Source organism: Cyprinus carpio, chromosome A15, assembly GCF_018340385.1.
Source record: "Cyprinus carpio isolate SPL01 chromosome A15, ASM1834038v1, whole genome shotgun sequence".
Taxonomy (NCBI): Eukaryota; Metazoa; Chordata; class Actinopteri; order Cypriniformes; family Cyprinidae; genus Cyprinus; species Cyprinus carpio.
Window position 1 is genome coordinate 1376945 of NC_056586.1, and position 24241 is coordinate 1401185.

The 24241-nt window shown below is 53.6% G+C and overlaps 25 non-coding genes across 25 annotated transcripts; all 25 read left to right on the forward strand.

The window, feature by feature from the left end:
- The first annotated feature begins 649 nt into the window (after positions 1-649).
- LOC122147884 lies at positions 650-756 on the forward strand. The gene has a single exon (XR_006161882.1). It is a non-coding gene; the product is annotated as a U6 spliceosomal RNA (small nuclear RNA).
- An 852-nt stretch (positions 757-1608) lies between these two features.
- LOC122147885 lies at positions 1609-1715 on the forward strand. Its single transcript, XR_006161883.1, has one exon. It is a non-coding gene; the product is annotated as a U6 spliceosomal RNA (small nuclear RNA).
- An 851-nt stretch (positions 1716-2566) lies between these two features.
- On the forward strand, positions 2567-2673 carry LOC122147886. The gene has a single exon (XR_006161884.1). It is a non-coding gene; the product is annotated as a U6 spliceosomal RNA (small nuclear RNA).
- Positions 2674-3533: 860 nt separating this feature from the next.
- Positions 3534-3640, forward strand: LOC122147887. Its single transcript, XR_006161885.1, has one exon. It is a non-coding gene; the product is annotated as a U6 spliceosomal RNA (small nuclear RNA).
- An 858-nt stretch (positions 3641-4498) lies between these two features.
- LOC122147888 lies at positions 4499-4605 on the forward strand. Its single transcript, XR_006161886.1, has one exon. It is a non-coding gene; the product is annotated as a U6 spliceosomal RNA (small nuclear RNA).
- An 856-nt stretch (positions 4606-5461) lies between these two features.
- LOC122147889 lies at positions 5462-5568 on the forward strand. Its single transcript, XR_006161887.1, has one exon. It is a non-coding gene; the product is annotated as a U6 spliceosomal RNA (small nuclear RNA).
- Positions 5569-6430: 862 nt separating this feature from the next.
- Positions 6431-6537, forward strand: LOC122147890. Its single transcript, XR_006161888.1, has one exon. It is a non-coding gene; the product is annotated as a U6 spliceosomal RNA (small nuclear RNA).
- Positions 6538-7390: 853 nt separating this feature from the next.
- Positions 7391-7497, forward strand: LOC122147891. Its single transcript, XR_006161889.1, has one exon. It is a non-coding gene; the product is annotated as a U6 spliceosomal RNA (small nuclear RNA).
- An 857-nt stretch (positions 7498-8354) lies between these two features.
- On the forward strand, positions 8355-8461 carry LOC122147892. Its single transcript, XR_006161890.1, has one exon. It is a non-coding gene; the product is annotated as a U6 spliceosomal RNA (small nuclear RNA).
- An 893-nt stretch (positions 8462-9354) lies between these two features.
- Positions 9355-9461, forward strand: LOC122147893. The gene has a single exon (XR_006161891.1). It is a non-coding gene; the product is annotated as a U6 spliceosomal RNA (small nuclear RNA).
- An 863-nt stretch (positions 9462-10324) lies between these two features.
- LOC122147894 lies at positions 10325-10431 on the forward strand. The gene has a single exon (XR_006161892.1). It is a non-coding gene; the product is annotated as a U6 spliceosomal RNA (small nuclear RNA).
- An 861-nt stretch (positions 10432-11292) lies between these two features.
- Positions 11293-11399, forward strand: LOC122147895. Its single transcript, XR_006161893.1, has one exon. It is a non-coding gene; the product is annotated as a U6 spliceosomal RNA (small nuclear RNA).
- An 858-nt stretch (positions 11400-12257) lies between these two features.
- On the forward strand, positions 12258-12364 carry LOC122147896. Its single transcript, XR_006161894.1, has one exon. It is a non-coding gene; the product is annotated as a U6 spliceosomal RNA (small nuclear RNA).
- Positions 12365-13221: 857 nt separating this feature from the next.
- LOC122147897 lies at positions 13222-13328 on the forward strand. The gene has a single exon (XR_006161895.1). It is a non-coding gene; the product is annotated as a U6 spliceosomal RNA (small nuclear RNA).
- Positions 13329-14183: 855 nt separating this feature from the next.
- LOC122147918 lies at positions 14184-14290 on the forward strand. The gene has a single exon (XR_006161916.1). It is a non-coding gene; the product is annotated as a U6 spliceosomal RNA (small nuclear RNA).
- An 861-nt stretch (positions 14291-15151) lies between these two features.
- On the forward strand, positions 15152-15258 carry LOC122147906. The gene has a single exon (XR_006161904.1). It is a non-coding gene; the product is annotated as a U6 spliceosomal RNA (small nuclear RNA).
- An 872-nt stretch (positions 15259-16130) lies between these two features.
- On the forward strand, positions 16131-16237 carry LOC122147910. Its single transcript, XR_006161908.1, has one exon. It is a non-coding gene; the product is annotated as a U6 spliceosomal RNA (small nuclear RNA).
- An 850-nt stretch (positions 16238-17087) lies between these two features.
- On the forward strand, positions 17088-17194 carry LOC122147898. Its single transcript, XR_006161896.1, has one exon. It is a non-coding gene; the product is annotated as a U6 spliceosomal RNA (small nuclear RNA).
- An 853-nt stretch (positions 17195-18047) lies between these two features.
- On the forward strand, positions 18048-18154 carry LOC122147899. The gene has a single exon (XR_006161897.1). It is a non-coding gene; the product is annotated as a U6 spliceosomal RNA (small nuclear RNA).
- Positions 18155-19007: 853 nt separating this feature from the next.
- On the forward strand, positions 19008-19114 carry LOC122147912. Its single transcript, XR_006161910.1, has one exon. It is a non-coding gene; the product is annotated as a U6 spliceosomal RNA (small nuclear RNA).
- An 856-nt stretch (positions 19115-19970) lies between these two features.
- On the forward strand, positions 19971-20077 carry LOC122147913. The gene has a single exon (XR_006161911.1). It is a non-coding gene; the product is annotated as a U6 spliceosomal RNA (small nuclear RNA).
- An 869-nt stretch (positions 20078-20946) lies between these two features.
- Positions 20947-21053, forward strand: LOC122147914. The gene has a single exon (XR_006161912.1). It is a non-coding gene; the product is annotated as a U6 spliceosomal RNA (small nuclear RNA).
- An 854-nt stretch (positions 21054-21907) lies between these two features.
- Positions 21908-22014, forward strand: LOC122147905. The gene has a single exon (XR_006161903.1). It is a non-coding gene; the product is annotated as a U6 spliceosomal RNA (small nuclear RNA).
- An 853-nt stretch (positions 22015-22867) lies between these two features.
- Positions 22868-22974, forward strand: LOC122147907. The gene has a single exon (XR_006161905.1). It is a non-coding gene; the product is annotated as a U6 spliceosomal RNA (small nuclear RNA).
- An 851-nt stretch (positions 22975-23825) lies between these two features.
- Positions 23826-23932, forward strand: LOC122147900. Its single transcript, XR_006161898.1, has one exon. It is a non-coding gene; the product is annotated as a U6 spliceosomal RNA (small nuclear RNA).
- Positions 23933-24241: the final 309 nt, after the last annotated feature.

Sequence of the window (24241 nt, forward strand, 5' to 3'; positions counted from 1 at the left end):
GAGGAGACCTGGGTCACCTGCGTATTTGACAACTCGAAAATGAGCCAGAGAACTTCAACGCTCATTTGTAGAATGTGAGAAGAGGATCCATGATAGGACACCGTCCTGGCCCCTTCGCTGCCCACCACTTCTTTACCGCCACCTCTTCTTTCGATAAAAGGACAAGGCCACGCCCCCTTCAGCGCCAGAACTTCAGCGCTCATCTGTAGAAAGTAAGAAGAGAATCAATGACAAGACATCAGCACGTGGAGATCCAAAGTTCGTCCGGTAAGACCCCCTTCATCCTGACCCTTCGCTGCCCACCACTTCTTCACTGCCACCTCTTTTTTGAAAAAAAAAGGGACAAGGCCAAGCCCCCTTCAGCGCAGTACTCCGGTACCATCGGCAAGTGCGTCCACCCGCTTCCTCATGTTCAGCAGATGCTCCTGTACATCGCTGTGAAATCTGGCACATGTGCAACACACGAGGCGCTACCGTCCCCTGTCCCCCGAACTCGGTGAACGATTGCAACAGTCAGGGTGCGTCCGGCCTCAGAACCGAATGGTACGGCATGCGAAGTGGTGAGATGGCTCACTGGGCCCTACCACCTCTGAGAGGGCTCGCGCGCGGCCCCGAGGGGTACACATACCTCGAGCGGGACGCCTCTCTTGTGCTTGCTACGGCGGCACATATACTAAAATTGGATCGATACAGAGAAGATTAGCATGGCCCCTGCGAAAGGATGACACGCAAATCCGTGAAGCGCTCCATCTTTTTTGATTGCGATATTTGTGCTCCTCTACTCTATCAGCCCCTCGTCTGGTGAATAGACACAGGTCTCAGCGAGGGAGCGTTTTGTTGTAAAATCACTCACCGCCTCCTTTGTCTGAGAGATGCTCGGCTGCGGCCCCGCTCCATCACACCATGGTGATGAACTCATGAGAACTACATGGCCATCGTCAGACTCGGAGCTTGAGAGCAGGGAGAGGAGACCTGGGTCACCTGCGTATTTGACAACTCGAAAATGAGCCAGAGAACTTCAACGCTCATTTGTAGAATGTGAGAAGAGGATCCATGATAGGACACCGTCCTGGCCCCTTCGCTGCCCACCACTTCTTTACCGCCACCTCTTCTGTCGATAAAAGGACAAGGCCACGCCCCCTTCAGCGCCAGAACTTCAGCGCTCATCTGTAGAAAGTAAGAAGAGAATCCATGACAAGACATCAGCACGTGGAGATCCAAAGTTCATCCGGTAAGACCCCCTTCATCCTGACCCTTCGCTGCCCACCACTTCTTCACTGCCACCTCTTTTTTGAAAAAAAAAGGACAAGGCTAAGCCCCCTTCAGCGCAGTACTCCGGTACCATCGGCAAGTGCGTCCACCCGCTTCCTCATGTTCAGCAGATGCTCCTGTACATCGCTGTGAAATCTGGCACATGTGCAACATGAGGCGCTACCGTCCCCTGTCCCGCGAACTCGGTGAACGATTGCAACAGTCAGGGTGCGTCCGGCCTCAGAACCGAATGGTACGGCATGCGAAGTGGTGAGATGGCTCACTGGGCCCTACCACCTCTGAGAGGGCTCGCGCGGCCCCGAGGGGTACACATACCTCGAGCGGGACGCATCTCTTGTGCTTGCTACGGCGGCACATATACTAAAATTGGATCGATACAGAGAAGATTAGCATGGCCCCTGCGAAAGGATGACACGCAAATCCGTGAAGCGCTCCATCTTTTTTGATTGAGATATTTGTGCTCCTCTACTCTATCAGCCCCTCGTCTGGTGAATAGACACAGGTCTCAGCGAGGGAGCGTTTTGTTGTAAAATCACTCACCGCCTCCTTTGTCTGAGAGATGCTCGGCTGCGGCCCCGCTCCATCACACCATGTGATGAACTCATGAGAACTACATGGCCATCGTCAGACTCGGAGCTTGAGAGCAGGGAGAGGAGACCTGGGTCACCTGCGTATTTGACAACTCGAAAATGAGCCAGAGAACTTCAACGCTCATTTGCAGAATGTGAGAAGAGGATCCATGACAGGACACCGTCCTGGCCCCTTCGCTGCCCACCACTTCTTTACCGCCACCTCTTCTGTCGATAAAAGGACAAGGCCACACCCCCTTCAGCGCCAGAACTTCAGCGCTCATCTGTAGAAAGTAAGAAGAGAATCCATGACAAGACATCAGCACGTGGAGATCCAAAGTTCGTCCGGTAAGACCCCCTTCATCCTGACCCTCCGCTGCCCGCCACTTCTTTACTGCCACCTCTTTTTTGAAAAAAAAAGGACAAGGCCAAGCCCCCTTCAGCGCAGTACTCCGGTACCATCGGCAAGTGCGTCCACCCGCTTCCTCATGTTCAGCAGATGCTCCTGTACATCGCTGTGAAATCTGGCACATGTGCAACACGAGGCGCTACCGTCCCCTGTCCCCCGAACTCGGTGAACGATTGCAACAGTCAGGGTGCGTCCGGCCTCAGAACCGAATGGTACGGCATGCGAAGTGGTGAGATGGCTCACTGGGCCCTACCACCTCTGAGAGGGCTCGCGCGGCCCCGAGGGGTACACATACCTCGAGCGGGACGCCTCTCTTGTGCTTGCTACGGCGGCACATATACTAAAATTGGATCGATACAGAGAAGATTAGCATGGCCCCTGCGAAAGGATGACACGCAAATCCGTGAAGCGCTCCATCTTTTTTGATTGCGATATTTGTGCTCCTCTACTCTATCAGCCCCTCGTCTGGTGAATAGACACAGGTCTCAGCGAGGGAGCGTTTTGTTGTAAAATCACTCACCGCCTCCTTTGTCTGAGAGATGCTCAGCTGCGGCCCCGCTCCATCACACCATGTGATGAACTCATGAGAACTACATGGCCATCGTCAGACTCGGAGCTTGAGAGCAGGGAGAGGAGACCTGGGTCACCTGCGTATTTGACAACTCGAAAATGAGCCAGAGAACTTCAACGCTCATTTGTAGAATGTGAGAAGAGGATCCATGATAGGACACCGTCTTGGCCCCTTCGCTGCCCATCACTTCTTTACCGCCACCTCTTCTTTCGATAAAAGGACAAGGCCACACCCCCTTCAGTGCCAGAACTTCAGCGCTCATCTGTAGAAAGTAAGAAGAGAATCAATGACAAGACATCAGCACGTGGAGATCCAAAGTTCGTCCGGTAAGACCCCCTTCATCCTGACCCTTCGCTGCCCACCACTTCTTCACTGCCACCTCTTTTTTTGAAAAAAAAAAGGACAAGGCCAAGCCCCCTTCAGCGCAGTACTCCGGTACCATCGGCAAGTGCGTCCACCCGCTTCCTCATGTTCAGCAGATGGTCCTGTACATCGCTGTGAAATCTGGCACATGTGCAACATGAGGCGCTACCGTCCCCCGTCCCCTGTCCCCCGAACTCGGTGAACGATTGCAACAGTCAGGGTGCGTCCGGCCTCAGAACCGAATGGTACGGCATGCGAAGTGGTGAGATGGCTCACTGGGCCCTACCACCTCTGAGAGGGCTCGCGCGGCCCCGAGGGGTACACATACCTCGAGCGGGACGCCTCTCTTGTGCTTGCTACGGCGGCACATATACTAAAATTGGATCGATACAGAGAAGATTAGCATGGCCCCTGCGAAAGGATGACACGCAAATCCGTGAAGCGCTCCATCTTTTTTGATTGAGATATTTGTGCTCCTCTACTCTATCAGCCCCTCGTCTGGTGAATAGACACAGGTCTCAGCGAGTGAGCGTTTTGTTGTAAAATCACTCACCGCCTCCTTTGTCTGAGAGATGCTCGGCTGCGGCCCCGCTCCATCACACCATGTGATGAACTCATGAGAACTACATGGCCATCGTCAGGCTCGGAGCTTGAGAGCAGGGAGAGGAGACCTGGGTCACCTGCGTATTTGACAACTCGAAAATGAGCCAGAGAACTTCAACGCTCATTTGTAGAATGTGAGAAGAGGATCCATGATAGGACACCGTCCTGGCCCCTTCGCTGCCCACCACTTCTTTACCGCCACCGCCACCTCTTCTGTCGATAAAAGGACAAGGCCACGCCCCCTTCAGCGCCAGAACTTCAGCGCTCATCTGTAGAAAGTAAGAAGAGAATCAATGACAAGACATCAGCACGTGGAGATCCAAAGTTCGTCCGGTAAGACCCCCTTCATCCTGACCCTTCGCTGCCCACCACTTCTTCACTGCCACCTCTTTTTTGAAAAAAAAAAGGACAAGGCCAAGCCCCCTTCAGCGCAGTACTCCGGTACCATCGGCAAGTGCGTCCACCCGCTTCCTCATGTTCAGCAGATGGTCCTGTACATCGCTGTGAAATCTGGCACATGTGCAACACGAGGCGCTACTGTCCCCTGTCCCCCGAACTCGGTGAACGATTGCAACAGTCAGGGTGCGTCCGGCCTCAGAACCGAATGGTACGGCATGCGAAGTGGTGAGATGGCTCACTGGGCCCTACCACCTCTGAGAGGGCTCGCGCGGCCCCGAGGGGTACACATACCTCGAGCGGGACGCCTCTCTTGTGCTTGCTACGGCGGCACATATACTAAAATTGGATCGATACAGAGAAGATTAGCATGGCCCCTGCGAAAGGATGACACGCAAATCCGTGAAGCGCTCCATCTTTTTTGATTGCGATATTTGTGCTCCTCTACTCTATCAGCCCCTCGTCTGGTGAATAGACACAGGTCTCAGCGAGGGAGCGTTTTGTTGTAAAATCACTCACCGCCTCCTTTGTCTGAGAGATGCTCGGCTGCGGCCCCGCTCCATCACACCATGTGATGAACTCATGAGAACTACATGGCCAGTCGTCAGACTCGGAGCTTGAGAGCAGGGAGTGGAGACCTGGGTCACCTGCGTATTTGACAACTCGAAAATGAGCCAGAGAACTTCAACGCTCATTTGTAGAATGTGAGAAGAGGATCCATGATAGGACACCGTCCTGGCCCCTTCGCTGCCCACCACTTCTTTACCGCCACCTCTTCTTTCGATAAAAGGACAAGGCCACGCCCCCTTCAGCGCCAGAACTTCAGCGCTCATCTGTAGAAAGTAAGAAGAGAATCCATGACAAGACATCAGCACGTGGAGATCCAAAGTTCTTCCGGTAAGACCCCCTTCATCCTGACCCTTCGCTGCCCACCACTTCTTCACTGCCACCTCTTTTGAAAAAAAAAAAAAGGACAAGGCCAAGCCCCCTTCAGCGCAGTACTCCGGTACCATCGGCAAGTGCGTCCACCCGCTTCCTCATGTTCAGCAGATGCTCCTGTACATCGCTGTGAAATCTGGCACATGTGCAACACGAGGCGCTACCGTCCCCTGTCCCCCGAACTCGGTGAACGATTGCAACAGTCAGGGTGCGTCCGGCCTCAGAACCGAATGGTACGGCATGCGAAGTGGTGAGATGGCTCACTGGGCCCTACCACCTCTGAGAGGGCTCGCGCGCGGCCCCGAGGGGTACACATACCTCGAGCGGGACGCCTCTCTTGTGCTTGCTACGGCGGCACATATACTAAAATTGGATCGATACAGAGAAGATTAGCATGGCCCCTGCGAAAGGATGACACGCAAATCCGTGAAGCGCTCCATCTTTTTTGATTGCGATATTTGTGCTCCTCTACTCTATCAGCCCCTCGTCTGGTGAATAGACACAGGTCTCAGCGAGGGAGCGTTTTGTTGTAAAATCACTCACCGCCTCCTTTGTCTGAGAGATGCTCGGCTGCGGCCCCGCTCCATCACACCATGTGATGAACTCATGAGAACTACATGGCCATCGTCAGACTCGGAGCTTGAGAGCAGGGAGAGGAGACCTGGGTCACCTGCGTATTTGACAACTCGAAAATGAGCCCAGAGAACTTCAACGCTCATTTGCAGAATGTGAGAAGAGGATCCATGATAGGACACCGTGAGTACTTGAACGTTCGTTGCCCATCACTTCTTTACCGCCACCTCTTCTTTCGATAAAAGGACAAGGCCACGCCCCCTTCAGCACCAGAACTTCAGCGCTCATCTGTAGAAAGTAAGAAGAGAATCAATGACAAGACATCAGCACGTGGAGATCCAAAGTTCGTCCGGTAAGACCCCCTTCATCCTGACCCTTCGCTGCCCACCACTTCTTCACTGCCACCTCTTTGAAAAAAAAAAAGAAAAAAAAAGGACAAGGCCAAGCCCCCTTCAGAGCAGTACTCCGGTACCATCGGCAAGTGCGTCCACCCGCTTCCTCATGTTCAGCAGATGCTCCTGTACATCGCTGTGAAATCTGGCACATGTGCAACACGAGGCGCTACCGTCCCCTGTCCCCCGAACTCGGTGAACGATTGCAACAGTCAGGGTGCGTCCGGCCTCAGAACCGAATGGTACGGCATGCGAAGTGGTGAGATGGCTCACTGGGCCCTACCACCTCTGAGAGGCGCGCGGCCCCGAGGGGTACACATACCTCGAGCGGGACGCCTCTCTTGTGCTTGCTACGGCGGCACATATACTAAAATTGGATCGATACAGAGAAGATTAGCATGGCCCCTGCGAAAGGATGACACGCAAATCCGTGAAGCGCTCCATCTTTTTTGATTGCGATATTTGTGCTCCTCTACTCTATCAGCCCCTCGTCTGGTGAATAGACACAGGTCTCAGCGAGGGAGCGTTTTGTTGTAAAATCACTCACCGCCTCCTTTGTCTGAGAGATGCTCAGCTGCGGCCCCGCTCCATCACACCATGTGATGAACTCATGAGAACTACATGGCCATCGTCAGACTCGGAGCTTGAGAGCAGGGAGAGGAGACCTGGGTCACCTGCGTATTTGACAACTCGAAAATGAGCCAGAGAACTTCAACGCTCATTTGTAGAATGTGAGAAGAGGATCCATGATAGGACACCGTCCTGGCCCCTTCGCTGCCCACCACTTCTTTACCGCCACCTCTTCTTTCGATAAAAGGACAAGGCCACGCCCCCTTCAGCGCCAGAACTTCAGCGCTCATCTGTGTAGAAAGTAAGAAGAGAATCAATGACAAGACATCAGCACGTGGAGATCCAAAGTTCTTCCGGTAAGACCCCTTCATCCTGACCCTTCGCTGCCCACCACTTCTTCACTGCCACCTCTTTTTTGAAAAAAAAAAGGACAAGGCCAAGCCCCCTTCAGCGCAGTACTCCGGTACCATCGGCAAGTGCGTCCACCCGCTTCCTCATGTTCAGCAGATGCTCCTGTACATCGCTGTGAAATCTGGCACATGTGCAACACGAGGCGCTACCGTCCCCTGTCCCCCGAACTCGGTGAACGATTGCAACAGTCAGGGTGCGTCCGGCCTCAGAACCGAATGGTACGGCATGCGAAGTGGTGAGATGGCTCACTGGGCCCTACCACCTCTGAGAGGGCGCGCGCGGCCCCGAGGGGTACACATACCTCGAGCGGGACGCCTCTCTTGTGCTTGCTACGGCGGCACATATACTAAAATTGGATCGATACAGAGAAGATTAGCATGGCCCCTGCGAAAGGATGACACGCAAATCCGTGAAGCGCTCCATCTTTTTTGATTGCGATATTTGTGCTCCTCTACTCTATCAGCCCCTCGTCTGGTGAATAGACACAGGTCTCAGCGAAGGAGCGTTTTGTTGTAAAATCACTCACCCCCTCCTTTGTCTGAGAGATGCTCAGCTGCGGCCCCGCTCCATCACACCATGTGATGAACTCATGAGAACTACATGGCCATCGTCAGACTCGGAGCTTGAGAGCAGGGAGAGGAGACCTGGGTCACCTGCGTATTTGACAACTCGAAAATGAGCCAGAGAACTTCAACGCTCATTTGCAGAATGTGAGAAGAGATCCATGATCCATGATAGGACACCGTCCTGGCCCCTTCGCTGCCCACCACTTCTTTACCGCCACCTCTTCTTTCGATAAAAGGACAAGGCCACGCCCCCTTCAGCGCCAGAACTTCAGCGCTCATCTGTAGAAAGTAAGAAGAGAATCCATGACAAGACATCAGCACGTGGAGATCCAAAGTTCGTCCGGTAAGACCCCCTTCATCCTGACCCTTCGCTGCCCACCACTTCTTCACTGCCACCTCTTTTTTGAAAAAAAAAGGACAAGGCCAAGCCCCCTTCAGCGCAGTACTCCGGTACCATCGGCAAGTGCGTCCACCCGCTTCCTCATGTTCAGCAGATGCTCCTGTACATCGCTGTGAAATCTGGCACATGTGCAACACGAGGCGCTACCGTCCCCTGTCCCCCGAACTCGGTGAACGATTGCAACAGTCAGGGTGCGTCCGGCCTCAGAACCGAATGGTACGGCATGCGAAGTGGTGAGATGGCTCACTGGGCCCTACCACCTCTGAGAGGGCTCGCGCGGCCCCGAGGGGTACACATACCTCGAGCGGGACGCCTCTCTTGTGCTTGCTACGGCGGCACATATACTAAAATTGGATCGATACAGAGAAGATTAGCATGGCCCCTGCGAAAGGATGACACGCAAATCCGTGAAGCGCTCCATCTTTTTTGATTGCGATATTTGTGCTCCTCTACTCTATCAGCCCCTCGTCTGGTGAATAGACACAGGTCTCAGCGAGGGAGCGTTTTGTTGTAAAATCACTCACCGCCTCCTTTGTCTGAGAGATGCTCAGCTGCGGCCCCGCTCCATCACACCATGTGATGAACTCATGAGAACTACATGGCCATCGTCAGACTCGGAGCTTGAGAGCAGGGAGAGGAGACCTGGGTCACCTGCGTATTTGACAACTCGAAAATGAGCCAGAGAACTTCAACGCTCATTTGTAGAATGTGAGAAGAGGATCCATGATAGGACACCGTCTTGTGGAGATGCAAAGTGCGTCCGGTAAGACGCCCTTCGTCCTGGCCCCTTCGCTGCCCACCACTTCTTTACCGCCACCTCTTCTGTCGATAAAAGGACAAGGCCACGCCCCCTTCAGCGCCAGAACTTCAGCGCTCATCTGTAGAAAGTAAGAAGAGAATCAATGACAAGACATCAGCACGTGGAGATCCAAAGTTCGTCCGGTAAGACCCCCTTCATCCTGACCCTTCGCTGCCCACCACTTCTTCACTGCCACCTCTTTTTTGAAAAAAAAAAGGACAAGGCCAAGCCCCCTTCAGCGCAGTACTCCGGTACCATCGGCAAGTGCGTCCACCCGCTTCCTCATGTTCAGCAGATGCTCCTGTACATCGCTGTGAAATCTGGCACATGTGCAACACGAGGCGCTACCGTCCCCTGTCCCCCGAACTCGGTGAACGATTGCAACAGTCAGGGTGCGTCCGGCCTCAGAACCGAATGGTACGGCATGCGAAGTGGTGAGATGGCTCACTGGGCCCTACCACCTCTGAGAGGGCTCGCGCGGCCCCGAGGGGTACACATACCTCGAGCGGGACGCCTCTCTTGTGCTTGCTACGGCGGCACATATACTAAAATTGGATCGATACAGAGAAGATTAGCATGGCCCCTGCGAAAGGATGACACGCAAATCCGTGAAGCGCTCCATCTTTTTTTGATTGAGATATTTGTGCTCCTCTACTCTATCAGCCCCTCGTCTGGTGAATAGACACAGGTCTCAGCGAGGGAGCGTTTTGTTGTAAAATCACTCACCGCCTCCTTTGTCTGAGAGATGCTCAGCTGCGGCCCCCCCTCCATCACACCATGTGATGAACTCATGAGAACTACATGGCCATCGTCAGACTCGGAGCTTGAGAGCAGGGAGAGGAGACCTGGGTCACCTGCGTATTTGACAACTCGAAAATGAGCCAGAGAACTTCAACGCTCATTTTTGTAGAATGTGAGAAGAGGATCCATGATAGGACACCGTCCTGGCCCCTTCGCTGCCCACCACTTCTTTACCGCCACCTCTTCTTTCGATAAAAGGACAAGGCCACGCCCCCTTCAGCGCCAGAACTTCAGCGCTCATCTGTAGAAAGTAAGAAGAGAATCAATGACAAGACATCAGCACGTGGAGATCCAAAGTTCGTCCGGTAAGACCCCCTTCATCCTGACCCTTCGCTGCCCCCACCACTTCTTCACTGCCACCTCTTTTTTGAAAAAAAAAAAAAAGGACAAGGCCAAGCCCCCTTCAGCGCAGTACTCCGGTACCATCGGCAAGTGCGTCCACCCGCTTCCTCATGTTCAGCAGATGCTCCTGTACATCGCTGTGAAATCTGGCACATGTGCAACACGAGGCGCTACCGTCCCCTGTCCCCCGAACTCGGTGAACGATTGCAACAGTCAGGGTGCGTCCGGCCTCAGAACCGAATGGTACGGCATGCGAAGTGGTGAGATGGCTCACTGGGCCCTACCACCTCTGAGAGGGGCTCGCGCGGCCCCGAGGGGTACACATACCTCGAGCGGGACGCCTCTCTTGTGCTTGCTACGGCGGCACATATACTAAAATTGGATCGATACAGAGAAGATTAGCATGGCCCCTGCGAAAGGATGACACGCAAATCCGTGAAGCGCTCCATCTTTTTTGATTGCGATATTTGTGCTCCTCTACTCTATCAGCCCCTCGTCTGGTGAATAGACACAGGTCTCAGCGAAGGAGTCTTTTTGTTGTAAAATCACTCACCGCCTCCTTTGTCTGAGAGATGCTGCTCAGCTGCGGCCCCGCTCCATCACACCATGTGATGAACTCATGAGAACTACATGGCCATCGTCAGACTCGGAGCTTGAGAGCAGGGAGAGGAGACCTGGGTCACCTGCGTATTTGACAACTCGAAAATGAGCCAGAGAACTTCAACGCTCATTTGCAGAATGTGAGAAGAGGATCCATGATAGGACACCGTCCTGGCCCCTTCGCTGCCCACCACTTCTTTACCGCCACCTCTTCTTTCGATAAAAGGACAAGGCCACGCCCCCTTCAGCGCCAGAACTTCAGCGCTCATCTGTAGAAAGTAAGAAGAGAATCAATGACAAGACATCAGCACGTGGAGATCCAAAGTTCGTCCGGTAAGACCCCCTTCATCCTGACCCTTCGCTGCCCACCACTTCTTCACTGCCACCTCTTTTTTGAAAAAAAAAAAAAAAGGACAAGGCCAAGCCCCCTTCAGCGCAGTACTCCGGTACCATCGGCAAGTGCGTTCACCCGCTTCCTCATGTTCAGCAGATGCTCCTGTACATCGCTGTGAAATCTGGCACATGTGCAACACGAGGCGCTACCGTCCCCTGTCCCCCGAACTCGGTGAACGATTGCAACAGTCAGGGTGCGTCCGGCCTCAGAACCGAATGGTACGGCATGCGAAGTGGTGAGATGGCTCACTGGGCCCTACCACCTCTGAGAGGGCTCGCGCGGCCCCGAGGGGTACACATACCTCGAGCGGGACGCCTCTCTTGTGCTTGCTACGGCGGCACATATACTAAAATTGGATCGATACAGAGAAGATTAGCATGGCCCCTGCGAAAGGATGACACGCAAATCCGTGAAGCGCTCCATCTTTTTTGATTGCGATATTTGTGCTCCTCTACTCTATCAGCCCCTCGTCTGGTGAATAGACACAGGTCTCAGCGAGGGAGCGTTTTGTTGTAAAATCACTCACCGCCTCCTTTGTCTGAGAGATGCTCAGCTGCGGCCCCGCTCCATCACACCATGTGATGAACTCATGAGAACTACATGGCCATCGTCAGACTCGGAGCTTGAGAGCAGGGAGAGGAGACCTGGGTCATCTGCGTATTTGACAACTCGAAAATGAGCCAGAGAACTTCAACGCTCATTTGTAGAATGTGAGAAGAGGATCCATGATAGGACACCGTCCTGGCCCCTTCGCTGCCCACCACTTCTTTACCGCCACCTCTTCTTTCGATAAAAGGACAAGGCCACGCCCCCTTCAGCGCCAGAACTTCAGCGCTCATCTGTAGAAAGTAAGAAGAGAATCGATGACAAGACATCAGCACGTGGAGATCCAAAGTTCGTCCGGTAAGACCCCCTTCATCCTGACCCTTCGCTGCCCACCCACTTCTTCACTGCCCTCTTTTTTGAAAAAGAAAAAAAAGGACAAGGCCAAGCCCCCTTCAGCGCAGTACTCCGGTACCATTGGCAAGTGCGTCCACCCGCTTCCTCATGTTCAGCAGATGCTCCTGTACATCGCTGTGAAATCTGGCACATGTGCAAGACGAGGCGCTACCGTCCCCTGTCCCCCGAACTCGGTGAACGATTGCAACAGTCAGGGTGCGTCCGGCCTCAGAACCGAATGGTACGGCATGCGAAGTGGTGAGATGGCTCACTGGGCCCTACCACCTCTGAGAGGGCTCGCGCGGCCCCGAGGGGTACACATACCTCGAGCGGGACGCCTCTCTTGTTGTGCTTGCTACGGCGGCACATATACTAAAATTGGATCGATACAGAGAAGATTAGCATGGCCCCTGCGAAAGGATGACACGCAAATCCGTGAAGCGCTCCATCTTTTTTGATTGCGATATTTGTGCTCCTCTACTCTATCAGCCCCTCGTCTGGTGAATAGACACAGGTCTCAGCGAGGGAGCGTTTTTTGTTGTAAAATCACTCACCGCCTCCTTTGTCTGAGAGATGCTCAGCTGCGCGCCCCCGCTCCATCACACCATGTGATGAACTCATGAGAACTACATGGCCATCGTCAGACTCGGAGCTTGAGAGCAGGGAGAGGAGACCTGGGTCACCTGCGTATTTGACAACTCGAAAATGAGCCAGAGAACTTCAACGCTCATTTGCAGAATGTGAGAAGAGGATCCATGATAGGACACCGTCCTGGCCCCTTCGCTGCCCACCACTTCTTTACCGCCACCTCTTCTTTCGATAAAAGGACAAGGCCACGCCCCCTTCAGCGCCAGAACTTCAGCGCTCATCTGTAGAAAGTAAGAAGAGAATCAATGACAAGACATCAGCACGTGGAGATCCAAAGTTCGTCCGGTAAGACCCCCTTCATCCTGACCCTTCGCTGCCCACCACTTCTTCACTGCCACCTCTTTTTTGAAAAAAAAAAAGGACAAGGCCAAGCCCCCTTCAGCGCAGTACTCCGGTACCATCGGCAAGTGCGTCCACCCGCTTCCTCATGTTCAGCAGATGCTCCTGTACATCGCTGTGAAATCTGGCACATGTGCAACACGAGGCGCTACCGTCCCCTGTCCCCCGAACTCGGTGAACGATTGCAACAGTCAGGGTGCGTCCGGCCTCAGAACCGAATGGTACGGCATGCGAAGTGGTGAGATGGCTCACTGGGCCCTACCACCTCTGAGAGGGCTCGCGCGGCCCCGAGGGGTACACATACCTCGAGCGGGACGCATCTCTTGTGCTTGCTACGGCGGCACATATACTAAAATTGGATCGATACAGAGAAGATTAGCATGGCCCCTGCGAAAGGATGACACGCAAATCCGTGAAGCGCTCCATCTTTTTTGATTGCGATATTTGTGCTCCTCTACTCTATCAGCCCCTCGTCTGGTGAATAGACACAGGTCTCAGGAAGGAGCGTTTTGTTGTAAAATCACTCACCGCCTCCTTTGTCTGAGAGATGCTCGGCTGCGGGCCCCGCTCCATCACACCATGTGATGAACTCATGAGAACTACATGGCCATCGTCAGACTCGGAGCTTGAGAGCAGGGAGAGGAGACCTGGGTCACCTGCGTATTTGACAACTCGAAAATGAGCCAGAGAACTTCAACGCTCATTTGTAGAATGTGAGAAGAGGATCCATGATAGGACACCGTCCTGGGCCCCCTTCGCTGCCCACCAATTCTTTACCTCCACCTCTTCTTTCGATAAAAGGACAAGGCCACGCCCCCTTCAGCGCCAGAACTTCAGCGCTCATCTGTAGAAAGTAAGAAGAGAATCAATGACAAGACATCAGCACGTGGAGATCCAAAGTTCGTCCGGTAAGACCCCCTTCATCCTGACCCTTCGCTGCCCACCACTTCTTCACTGCCACCTCTTTTTTGAAAAAAAAAAGGACAAGGCCAAGCCCCCTTTCAGCGCAGTACTCTGGTACCATCGGCAAGTGCGTCCACCCGCTTCCTCATGTTCAGCAGATGCTCCTGTACATCGCTGTGAAATCTGGCACATGTGCAACACGAGGCGCTACCGTCCCCTGTCCCCCGAACTCGGTGAACGATTGCAACAGTCAGGGTGCGTCCGGCCTCAGAACCGAATGGTACGGCATGCGAAGTGGTGAGATGGCTCACTGGGCCCTACCACCTCTGAGAGGGCTCGCGCGGCCCCGAGGGGTACACATACCTCGAGCGGGACGCCTCTCTTGTGCTTGCTACGGCGGCACATATACTAAAATTGGATCGATACAGATAAGATTAGTATGGCCCCTGCGAAAGGATGACACGCAAATCCGTGAAGCGCTCCATCTTTTTTGATTGCGATATTTGTGCTCCTCTACTCTATCAGCCCCTCGTCTTGTGAATAGACACAGGTCTCAGCGAGGGAGCGTTTTGTTGTAAAATCACTCACCGCCTCCTTTGTCTGAGAGATGCTCGGCTGCGGCCCCGCTCCATCACACCATGTGATGAACTCATGAGAACTACATGGCCATCGTCAGACTCGGAGCTTGAGAGCAGGGAGAGGAGACCTGGGTCACCTGCGTATTTGACAACTCGAAAATGAGCCAGAGAACTTCAACGCTCATTTGCAGAATGTGAGAAGAGGATCCATGATAGGACACCGTCCTGGCCCCTTCGCTGCCCACCACTTCTTTACCGCCACCTCTTCTTTCGATAAAAGGACAAGGCCACGCCCCCTTCAGCGCCAGAACTTCAGCGCTCATCTGTAGAAAGTAAGAAGAGAATCAATGACAAGACATCAGCACGTGGAGATCCAAAGTTCGTCCGGTAAGACCCCCTTCATCCTGACCCTTCGCTGCCCACCACTTCTTGACTGCCACCTCTTTTTTGAAAAAAAAAAAAAAAAAAAGGACAAGGCCAAGCCCCCTTCAGCGCAGTACTCCGGTACCATCGGCAAGTGCGTCCACCCGCTTCCTCATGTTCAGCAGATGCTCCTGTACATCGCTGTGAAATCTGGCACATGTGCAACACGAGGCGCTACCGTCCCCTGTCCCCCGAACTCGGTGAACGATTGCAACAGTCAGGGTGCGTCCGGCCTCAGAACCGAATGGTACGGCATGCGAAGTGGTGAGATGGCTCACTGGGCCCTACCACCTCTGAGAGGGCTCGCGCGGCCCCGAGGGGTACACATACCTCGAGCGGGACGCATCTCTTGTGTTTGCTACGGCGGCACATATACTAAAATTGGATCGATACAGAGAAGATTAGCATGGCCCCTGCGAAAGGATGACACGCAAATCCGTGAAGCGCTCCATCTTTTTTGATTGCGATATTTGTGCTCCTCTACTCTATCAGCCCCTCGTCTGGTGAATAGACACAGGTCTCAGCGAGGGAGCGTTTTGTTGTGTAAAATCACTCACCGCCTCCTTTGTCTGAGAGATGCTCGGCTGCGGCCCCGCTCCCATCACACCATGTGATGAACTCATGAGAACTACATGGCCATCGTCAGACTCGGAGCTTGAGAGCAGGGAGAGGAGACCTGGGTCACCTGCGTATTTGACAACTCGAAAATGAGCCAGAGAACTTCAACGCTCATTTGCAGAATGTGAGAAGAGGATCCATGACAGGGACACCGTCTTGGCCCCTTCGCCCTTCGTCCTGGCCCCTCGCCCACCACTTCTTTACCGCCACCTCTTCTTTCGATAAAAGGACAAGACCAAGCCCCCTTCAGTGCCAGAACTTCAGCGCTCATCTGTAGAAAGTAAGAAGAGAATCAATGACAAGACATCAGCACGTGGAGATCCAAAGTTCGTCCGGTAAGACCCCCTTCATCCTGACCCTTCGCTGCCCACCACTTCTTCACTCCCACCTCTTTTTGAAAAAAAAAAGGACAAGGCCAAGCCCCCTTCAGCGCAGTACTCCGGTACCATCGGCAAGTGCGTCCACCCGCTTCCTCATGTTCAGCAGATGCTCCTGTACATCGCTGTGAAATCTGGCACATGTGCAACATGAGGCGCTACCGTCCCCTGTCCCCCGAACTCGGTGAACGATTGCATCAGTCAGGGTGCGTCCGGCCTCAGAACCGTATGGCACGGCATGCGAAGTGGTGAGATGGCTCACTGGGCCCTACCACCTCTGAGAGGGCTCGCGCGGCCCCGAGGGGTACACATACCTCGAGCGGGCTGCCTCTCTTGTGCTTGTTACGGCGGCACATATACTAAAATTGGATCGATACAGAGAAGATTAGTATGGCCCCTGCGAAAGGATGACACGCAAATCCGTGAAGCGCTCCATCTTTTTTGATTGCGATATTTGTGCTCCTCTACTCTATCAGCCCCTCGTCTGGTGAATAGACACAGGTCTCAGCGAGGGAGCGTTTTGTTGTAAAATCACTCACCGCCTCCTTTGTCTGAGAGATGCTCGGCTGCGGCCCCGCTCCATCACACCATGTGATGAACTCATGAGAACTATGGCCATCGTCAGACTCGGAGCTTGAGAGCAGGGAGAGGAGACCTGGGTCACCTGCGTATTTGACAACTCGAAAATGAGCCAGAGAACTTCAACGCTCATTTGTAGAATGTGAGAAGAGGATCCATGATAGGACACCGTCCTGGCCCCTTCGCTGCCCACCAATTCTTTACCTCCACCTCTTCTTTCGATAAAAGGACAAGGCCACGCCCCCTTCAGCGCCAGAACTTCAGCGCTCATCTGTAGAAAGTAAGAAGAGAATCAATGACAAGACATCAGCACGTGGAGATCCAAAGTTCGTCCGGTAAGACCCCCTTCATCCTGACCCTTCGCTGCCCACCACTTCTTCACTGCCACCTCTTTTTTGAAAAAAAAAGGACAAGGCCAAGCCCCCTTCAGCGCAGTACTCCGGTACCATCGGCAAGTGCGTCCACCCGCTTCCTCATGTTCAGCAGATGCTCCTGTACATCGCTGTGAAATCTGGCACATGTTGCAACACGAGGCGCTACCGTCCCCTGTCCCCCGAACTCGGTGAACGATTGCAACAGTCAGGGTGCGTCCGGCCTCAGAACCGAATGGTACGGCATGCGAAGTGGTGAGATGGCTCACTGGGCCCTACCACCTCTGAGAGGGCTCGCGCGGCCCCGAGGGGTACACATACCTCGAGCGGGACGCCTCTCTTGTGCTTGCTACGGCGGCACATATACTAAAATTGGATCGATACAGAGAAGATTAGCATGGCCCCTGCGAAAGGATGACACGCAAATCCGTGAAGCGCTCCATCTTTTTTGATTGCGATATTTGTGCTCCTCTACTCTATCAGCCCCTCGTCTGGTGAATAGACACAGGTCTCAGCGAAGGAGCGTTTTGTTGTAAAATCACTCACCGCCTCCTTTGTCTGAGAGATGCTCAGCTGCGGCCCTGCTCCATCACACCATGTGATGAACTCATGAGAACTACATGGCCATCGTCAGACTCGGAGCTTGAGAGCAGGGAGAGGAGACCTGGGTCACCTGCGTATTTGACAACTCGAAAATGAGCCAGAGAACTTCAACGCTCATTTGTAGAATGTGAAAAGAGGATCCATGATAGGACACCGTCCTGGCCCCTTCGCTGCCCACCACTTCTTTTACCGCCACCTCTTCTTTCGATAAAAGGACAAGGCCACGCCCCCTTCAGCGCCAGAACTTCAGCGCTCATCTGTAGAAAGTAAGAAGAGAATCAATGACAAGACATCAGCACGTGGAGATCCAAAGTTCGTCCGGTAAGACCCCCTTCATCCTGACCCTTCGCTGCCCACCACTTCTTCACTGCCACCTCTTTTTTTGAAAAAAAAAGGACAAGGCCAAGCCCCCTTCAGCGCAGTACTCCGGTACCATCGGCAAGTGCGTCCCCCCGCTTCCTCATGTTCAGCAGATGCTCCTGTACATCGCTGTGAAATCTGGCACATGTGCAACACGAGGCGCTACCGTCCCCTGTCCCCCGAACTCGGTGAACGATTGCAACAGTCAGGGTGCGTCCGGCCTCAGAACCGAATGGTACGGCATGCGAAGTGGTGAGATGGCTCACTGGGCCCTACCACCTCTGAGAGGGCTCGCGCGGCCCCGAGGGGTACACATACCTCGAGCGGGACGCATCTCTTGTGCTTGCTACGGCGGCACATATACTAAAATTGGATCGATACAGAGAAGATTAGCATGGCCCCTGCGAAAGGATGACACGCAAATCCGTGAAGCGCTCCATCTTTTTTGATTGCGATATTTGTGCTCCTCTACTCTATCAGCCCCTCGTCTGGTGAATAGACACAGGTCTCAACGAGGGAGCGTTTTGTTGTAAAATTACTCACCGCCTCCTTTGTCTGAGAGATGCTCAGCTGCGGCCCCGCTCCATCACACCATGTGATGAACTCATGAGAACTACATGGCCATCGTCAGACTCGGAGCCTGAGAGCAGGGAGAGGAGACCTGGGTCACCTGCGTATTTGACAACTCTAAAAATGAGCCAGAGAACTTCAACGCTCATTTGCAGAATGTGAGAAGAGGATCCATGATAGGACACCGTCCTGGCCCCTTCGCTGCCCATCACTTCTTTACCGCCACCTCTTCTTTCGATAAAAGGACAAGGCCACGCCCCCTTCAGCACGAGAACTTCAGCGCTCATCTGTAGAAAGTAAGAAGAGAATCCATGACAAGACATCAGCACGTGGAGATCCAAAGTTCGTCCGGTAAGACCCCCTTCATCCTGACCCTCCGCTGCCCACCACTTCTTTACTGCCACCTCTTTTTTGAAAAAAAAAAGGACAAGGCCAAGCCCCCTTCAGCGCAGTACTCCGGTACCATCGGCAAGTGCGTCCACCCGCTTCCTCATGTTCAGCAGATGCTCCTGTACATCGCTGTGAAATCTGGCACATGTGCAACACGAGGCGCTACCGTCCCCTGTCCCCCGAACTCGGTGAACGATTGCAACAGTCAGGGTGCGTCCGGCCTCAGAACCGAATGGTACGGCATGCGAAGTGGTGAGATGGCTCACTGGGCCCTACCACCTCTGAGAGGGCGCGCGCGGCCCCGAGGGGTACACATACCTCGAGCGGGACGCCTCTCTTGTGCTTGCTACGGCGGCACATATACTAAAATTGGATCGATACAGAGAAGATTAGTATGGCCCCTGCGAAAGGATGACACGCAAATCCGTGAAGCGCTCCATCTTTTTTGATTGCGATATTTGTGCTCCTCTACTCTATCAGCCCCTCGTCTGGTGAATAGACACAGGTCTCAGCGAGGGAGCGTTTTGTTGTAAAATCACTCACCGCCTCCTTTGTCTGAGAGATGCTCAGCTGCGGCCCCGCTCCATCACACCATGTGATGAACTCATGAGAACTACATGGCCATCGTCAGACTCGGAGCTTGAGAGCAGGGAGAGGAGACCTGGGTCACCTGCGTATTTGACAACTCGAAAATGAGCCAGAGAACTTCAACGCTCATTTGTAGAATGTGAGAAGAGGATCCATGATAGGACACCGTCCTGGCCCCTTCGCTGCCCACCACTTCTTTACCGCCACCTCTTCTTTCGATAAAAGGACAAGGCCACGCCCCCTTCAGCGCCAGAACTTCAGCGCTCATCTGTAGAAAGTAAGAAGAGAATCAATGACAAGACATCAGCACGTGGAGATCCAAAGTTCGTCCGGTAAGACCCCCTTCATCCTGACCCTTCGCTGCCCACCACTTCTTCACTGCCGCCTCTTTTTTGAAAAAAAAAAGGACAAGGCCAAGCCCCCTTCAGCGCAGTACTCCGGTACCATCGGCAAGTACGTGCGTCCACCCGCTTCCTCATGTTCAGCAGATGGTCCTGTACATCGCTGTGAAATCTGGCACATGTGCAACACGAGGCGCTACCGTCCCCTGTCCCCCGAACTCGGTGAACGATTGCAACAGTCAGGGTGCGTCCGGCCTCAGAACCGAATGGTACGGCATGCGAAGTGGTGAGATGGCTCACTGGGCCCTACCACCTCTGAGAGGGCTCGCGCGGCCCCGAGGGGTACACATACCTCGAGCGGGACGCCTCTCTTGTGCTTGCTACGGCGGCACATATACTAAAATTGGATCGATACAGAGAAGATTAGTATGGCCCCTGCGAAAGGATGACACGCAAATCCGTGAAGCGCTCCATCTTTTTTGATTGCGATATTTGTGCTCCTCTACTCTATCAGCCCCTCGTCTGGTGAATAGACACAGGTCTCAGCGAGTGAGCGTTTTGTTGTAAAATCACTCACCGCCCTCCTTTGTCTGAGAGATGCTCGGCTGCGGCCCCGCTCCATCACACCATGTGATGAACTCATGAGAACTACATGGCCATCGTCAGACTCGGAGCTTGAGAGCAGGGAGAGGAGACCTGGGTCACCTGCGTATTTGACAACTCGAAAATGAGCCAGAGAACTTCAACGCTCATTTGCAGAATGTGAGAAGAGGATCCATGATAGGACACGTCCTGGCCCCTTCGCTGCCCCCCAATTCTTTACCGCCACCACTTCTTTCGACCTCTTCTTTCGAAAAGGACAAGGCCACGCCCCCTTCAGCGCCAGAACTTCAGCGCTCATCTGTAGAAAGTAAGAAGAGAATCAATGACAAGACATCAGCACGTGGAGATACAAAGTTCGTCCGGTAAGGACCCCCTTCATCCTGACCCTTCGCTGCCCACCACTTCTTCACTGCCACCTCTTTTTTGAAATGAAAAAAAAGGACAAGGCCAAGCCCCCTTCAGCGCAGTACTCCGGTACCATCGGCAAGTGCGTCCACCCGCTTCCTCATGTTCAGCAGATGCTCCTGTACATCGCTGTGAAATCTGGCACATGTGCAACACGAGGCGCTACCGTCCCCTGTCCCCCGAACTCGGTGAACGATTGCAACAGTCAGGGTGCGTCCGGCCTCAGAACCGAATGGTACGGCATGCGAAGTGGTGAGATGGCTCACTGGGCCCTACCACCTCTGAGAGGTCTCGCGCGCGGACCCGAGGGGTACACATACCTCGAGCGGGCCGCCTCTCTTGTTCTTGGTACGGCGGCACATATACTAAAATTGGATCGATACAGAGAAGATTAGCATGGCCCCTGCGAAAGGATGACACGCAAATCCGTGAAGCGCTCCATCTTTTTTGATTGCGATATTTGTGCTCCTCTACTCTATCAGCCCCTCGTCTGGTGAATAGACACAGGTCTCAGCGAGGGAGCGTTTTGTTGTAAAATCACTCACCGCCTCCTTTGTCTGAGAGATGCTCGGCTGCGGCCCCGCTCCATCACACCATGTGATGAACTCATGAGAACTACATGGCCATCGTCAGACTCGGAGCTTGAGAGCAGGGAGAGGAGACCTGGGTCACCTGCGTATTTGACAACTCGAAAATGAGCCAGAGAACTTCAACGCTCATTTGTAGAATGTGAGAAGAGGATCCATGATAGGACACCGTCCTGGCCCCTTCGCTGCCCACCACTTCTTTACCGCCACCTCTTCTTTCGATAAAAGGACAAGGCCACGCCCCCTTCAGCGCCAGAACTTCAGCGCTCATCTGTAGAAAGTAAGAAGAGAATCAATGACAAGACATCAGCACGTGGAGATCCAAAGTTCGTCCGGTAAGACCCCCTTCATCCTGACCCTTCGCTGCCCACCACTTCTTCACTGCCACCTCTTTTTGAAGAAAAAAAAAAGGACAAGGCTAAGCCCCCTTCAGCGCAGTACTCCGGTACCATCGGCAAGTGCGTCCACCCGCTTCCTCATGTTCAGCAGATGCTCCTGTACATCGCTGTGAAATCTGGCACATGTGCAACATGAGGCGCTACCGTCCCCTGTCCCCCGAACTCGGTGAGCGATTGCATCAGTCAGGGTGCGTCCGGCCTCAGAACCGAATGGTACGGCATGCGAAGTGGTGAGATGGCTCACTGGGCCCTACCACCTCTGAGAGGGCTCGCGCGGACACGAGGGGTACACATACCTCGAGCGGCCTGCCTCTCTAGTGCTTGCTGCGGCGGCACATATACTAAAATTGGATCGATACAGAGAAGATTAGCATGGCCCCTGCGAAAGGATGACACGCAAATCCGTGAAGCGCTCCATCTTTTTTGATTGCCATATTTGTGCTCCTCTACTCTATCAGCCCCTCGTCTGGTGAATAGACACAGGTCTCAGCGAGGGAGCGTTTTGTTGTAAAATCAATCACCGCCTCCTTTGTCTGAGAGATGCTCAGCTGCGGCCCCGCTCCATCACACCATGTGATGAACTCATGAGAACTACATGGCCATCGTCAGACTCGGAGCTTGAGAGCAGGGAGAGGAGACCTGGGTCACCTGCGTATTTGACAACTCGAAAATGAGCCAGAGAACTTCAACGCTCATTTGTAGAATGTGAGAAGAGGATCCATGATAGGACACCGTCCTGGCCCCTTCGCTGCCCATCACTTCTTTACCGCCACCTCTTCTTTCGATAAAAGGACAAGGCCACGCCCCCTTCAGCACGAGAACTTCAGCGCTCATCTGTAGAAAGTAAGAAGAGAATCAATGACAAGACATCAGCACGTGGAGATCCAAAGTTCTTCCGGTAAGACCCCCTTCATCCTGACCCTTCGCTGCCCACCACTTCTTCACTGCCACCTCTCTTTTTTGAAAAAAAAAGGACAAGGCCAAGCCCCCTTCAGCGCAGTACTCCGGTACCATCGGCAAGTGCGTCCACCCGCTTCCTCATGTTCAGCAGATGCTCCTGTACATCGCTGTGAAATCTGGCACATGTGCAACACGAGGCGCTACCGTCCCCTGTCCCCCGAACTCGGTGAACGATTGCAACAGTCAGGGTGCGTCCGGCCTCAGAACCGAATGGTACGGCATGCGAAGTGGTGAGATGGCTCACTGGGCCCTACCACCTCTGAGAGGGCTCGCGCGGACCCGAGGGGTACACATACCTCGAGCGGGACGCATCTCTTGTGTTTGCTACGGCGGCACATATACTAAAATTGGATCGATACAGAGAAGATTAGCATGGCCCCTGCGAAAGGATGACACGCAAATCCGTGAAGCGCTCCATCTTTTTTGATTGCGATATTTGTGCTCCTCTACTCTATCAGCCCCTCGTCTGGTGAATAGACACAGGTCTCAGCGAAGGAGCGTTTTGTTGTAAAATCACTCACCGCCTCCTTTGTCTGAGAGATGCTCAGCTGCGGCCCCGCTCCATCACACCATGTGATGAACTCATGAGAACTACATGGCCATCGTCAGACTCGGAGCTTGAGAGCAGGGAGAGGAGACCTGGGTCACCTGCGTATTTGACAACTCGAAAATGAGCCAGAGAACTTCAACGCTCATTTGTAGAATGTGAGAAGAGGATCCATGATAGGACACCGTCCTGGCCCCTTCGCTGCCCACCACTTCTTTACCGCCACCTCTTCTTTCGATAAAAGGACAAGGCCACGCCCCCTTCAGCGCCAGAACTTCAGCGCTCATCTGTAGAAAGTAAGAAGAGAATCAATGACAAGACATCAGCACGTGGAGATCCAAAGTTCTTCCGGTAAGACCCCCTTCATCCTGACCCTTCGCTGCCCACCACTTCTTCACTGCCACCTCTTTTTTGAAAAAAAAAGGACAAGGCCAAGCCCCCTTCAGCGCAGTACTCCGGTACCATCGGCAAGTGCGTCCACCCGCTTCCTCATGTTCAGCAGATGCTCCTGTACATCGCTGTGAAATCTGGCACATGTGCAACACGAGGCGCTACCGTCCCCTGTCCCCCGAACTCGGTGAACGATTGCAACAGTCAGGGTGCGTCCGGCCTCAGAACCGAATGGTACGGCATGCGAAGTGGTGAGATGGCTCACTGGGCCCTACCACCTCTGAGAGGGCTCGCGCGGCCCCGAGGGGTAAACATACCTCGAGCGGGATGCCTCTCTTGTGCTTGCTACGGCGGCACATATACTAAAATTGGATCGATACAGAGAAGATTAGCATGGCCCCTGCGAAAGGATGACACGCAAATCCGTGAAGCGCTCCATCTTTTTTGATTGCGATATTTGTGCTCCTCTACTCTATCAGCCCCTCGTCTGGTGAATAGACACAGGTCTCAGCGAGGGAGCGTTTTGTTGTAAAATTACTCACCGCCTCCTTTGTCTGAGAGATGCTCGGCTGCGGCCCCCCCTCCATCACACCATGTGATGAACTCATGAGAACTACATGGCCATCGTCAGACTCGGAGCTTGAGAGCAGGGAGAGGAGACCTGGGTCACCTGCGTATTTGACAACTCGAAAATGAGCCAGAGAACTTCAACGCTCATTTGTAGAATGTGAGAAGAGGATCCATGATAGGACAC